At 66.7% G+C, this 2938-nt stretch overlaps 1 long non-coding RNA gene across 1 annotated transcript; it reads right to left on the bottom strand.

Annotated features, from left to right (window-relative positions):
* Positions 1–285: 285 nt before the first annotated feature.
* LOC141276114 (uncharacterized) lies at positions 286–2488 on the bottom strand. Its single transcript, XR_012325065.1, has 3 exons — positions 2170–2488; positions 979–1147; positions 286–573 (listed from the first exon to the last, which is right to left on the bottom strand). It is a non-coding gene; the product is annotated as an uncharacterized lncRNA (long non-coding RNA).
* Positions 2489–2938: the final 450 nt, after the last annotated feature.

Below are 2938 nucleotides of genomic sequence, written 5' to 3'. Positions count from 1 at the left end.
GGTGGCGAACGTTCTCAGAATGAGAAAGTGACAGGTGGGACCACCTAGAGCACGTGAGCTGCTGCTGGTGGCAGCCAGGCTGCATCAACAAGGACAGACCTTCCAGCTCAGATCCGCCCTCTGCCGGAGTCCCTTCCTCACGGCCCTGGCAGGGACAGAGTCCAAATGCCCAGAGAATGTCAGCCCGGTAAAGTAGGTTTTCCATTTAAAATAAATGTCCTTGGGACATTGGGGCCAATAACAAAATCTTTTAAAGAAAAAGGGCTCTGCTGGGAAAGATCTTTAAACTGATACTTTATTACTGATGAAAACATGAAGGCTGTGTGCAGAGAGCCCCCTGCCTTGGAGCAGGCCGTGGCCGAGACACCTCTGAAGGCCTCTTGAGGGTCCTCTGGTGGAAAGAACTCCTTTGTGCGTGGACGTCACCCGTCACCGTCCGACCCTGGCGTCAAGCAGCCGGGCCCCACGTCCACGGCCGTTTCCAAACTCACGCCCGTGTCTCTGACTTTGCACAGCTTGTCACAGAGCCTGTTCTGTCCTCAGAGAAGTTACCCGACCGCCGAGAGGTGCTGACTGGATTAAGAGGGGAAATCTGGGGCGCGTGGAGTGATTCAGCGGGAAACACTAAGATAAAACGCTCAGCAAGGCGAGTTCTGCCACGTCTGACCAACAGCCCGGAGGCGGCCAGGGGGCCGGGAGCGCTGAGCTCTGTCTCAGAAGTTGGCACCGAGCAAGACGGGCCCCTGGGGCCCGTGCACGGGGCTGGCGAGGGGGCAGGGGGGCCCCGCGGGGTGCACGGGGGCTGGCGAGGGGGCAGGGGGGCCCCGCGGGGAAGGCCTGGTGGCCTCTGCTCTCGGGAGACAGGAAGGCGATCCCCCCGTGTTTTAGGGGCATCCGACTGACCAGGGGTGTCTTCCCCCCTCCGATTCCATCCCCGACCGCCTGACGGTCAGTCCGATGGTGGTGACCTGAGCACACCTGCGGCTGCCCTGAGGTCTCCCCGAGGCGTGAAAAGCGGCTTCCAACCGGAGCAGCAGGACTAGAGGCAGGTGTTGTGTGTCCTTTGGAGCGTCCTACCGGGCTCCGTCCTGGCCGCAGCCTCAGCCTGGCCGGCCTGCGGTTCTGCCGCTGCTGCTTCCGTTGCTGGCTGTCTCCCGCGGGCCCCACAGGGCACGACCACACCCAGGATGGGAGCAAAAACAATAACCCAGGTGCTGATTAAGCCCTGCTGCTGGCCGCAGGCCACGCACCAAGGATGCAGGGCAGACTCCCAGCTGGCTGCCGAGGCGAGAGACGCTCTACGGGACCTGTGCCCCGAGGACGGGCAACGTGGCCCTGAGCCGGCAGTCTCCCGCCCTGCCCCCCCACCCCCCACACCCCCACCCCCGTCTCCCGCCCTGCCCTCCCCACCCCCCACACCCCCACCCCCCACACCCCCACCCCCGTCTCCCGCCCTGCCCCCCCACCCCCACCCCCCACCCCCGTCTCCCGCCCTGCCCTCCCCACCCCCCACACCCCCACCCCCGTCTCCCGCCCTGCCCTCCCCACCCCCGACACCCCCACCCCCGTCTCCCGCCCTGCCCTCCCCACCCCCGACACCCCCACCCCCGTCTCCCGCCCTGCCCCCCCACCCCCCCACCCCCCCACCCCCCCACCCCCGTCTCCCGCCCTGCCCTCCCCACCCCCCACACCCCCCACCGCCGTCTCCCGCCCTGCCCCCCCACCCCCGTCTCCCGCCCTGCCCTCCCCACCCCCGTCTCCCGCCCTGCCCTCCCCACCCCCCACACCCCCACCCCCGTCTCCCGCCCTGCCCTCCCCACCCCCCACACCCCCACCCCCGTCTCCCGCCCTGCCCTCCCCACCCCCCACACCCCCACCCCCGTCTCCCGCCCTGCCCTCCCACCCCCCACCCCCATCTCCCGCCCTGCCCTCCCCACCCCCCACACCCCCACACCCCACACCCCCACCCCCGTCTCCCGCCCTGCCCCCCCACCCCCCCCACCCCCACACCCCACTCCTCCACCCCCATCTCCTGCCCTGCCCCACCCGGGGTCCCGCGGCCGCAGCCCCTCTGTGCCAGCTCAGGAGGGTCAGTCTGTGCCCTCCACTTCTCCATGGCCATTCTAGGGGGTCAGCCGTCCACAGTCCCCTCCCTTTTCCACCCCTTACAGCTGTGTGGTCTGGGCACTGATCTGTTTCCTCATCCGCAGAAGGGGCCTGACGGCGGGCGGCCCCGGTGAGGGTCACACGAGGTGACGCCTGTACAGCACGTGGCACGGCGTCCCACGAACGAAGTGTCCTCGTCAGCGCCGCCACCCTTGTGACCCACGGAGCCGTGCCCGCTGGTCTACTCTTGCGTGTCCAGTGCAGCGCGGGGTGCGCAGGAAATATTTGTTCACAGATTTACAGTCCGTTCCTGAGCCCCAGGTCCTTATAGCCCACTGCTTCCTGGGCATCTTCACCTGGGTGTTCCGTGAGCCGGTCCTGGCCTCCCCGTTTCTCTTCTGTAGTTTACACTTTGGGAACAGACACAAGTCCCCCCCGCCCCCCCCCCCCCCCGCCACCTGCCCAAAGTTGAAAATTAGCCCGGACCCTCCCCTCCTTCGCTTCATGTCCAATTAGTCTCCAGGCGACTTGGGACCTGCCTGCGATGTTTTCCTGCCCCATTTCCGCTTCCCTCCAAAAGACAGCCCAGCAGACATCATAAAAGATTAGACACAAAGTGTCTCACGACCCCTCGCTTCCCGGCCTCGGCCCAGTGCGGGTGGGTTTCCTGAGCTGCCTTCTACTCCCTGCAAGTGACGACAAAGGTCCTCGGCAGTGACACCAGCTTCTAAGACGCCCTCAGTCTGCACTCAGAGGCCACCCCAGGTGCCCACGGTCACCCAGCAGGGTCAGCGCCCACGTCCAGACTGGCTCTGGGACCGTGCTCTGCCGT

The sequence above is a fragment of the Tursiops truncatus genome, chromosome 12 (genome assembly GCF_011762595.2).
Source record: "Tursiops truncatus isolate mTurTru1 chromosome 12, mTurTru1.mat.Y, whole genome shotgun sequence".
Taxonomy (NCBI): Eukaryota; Metazoa; Chordata; class Mammalia; order Artiodactyla; family Delphinidae; genus Tursiops; species Tursiops truncatus.
The sequence above is the reverse complement of the archived record's forward strand: the minus strand, read 5'-3'. Positions and strand labels throughout refer to the sequence as shown.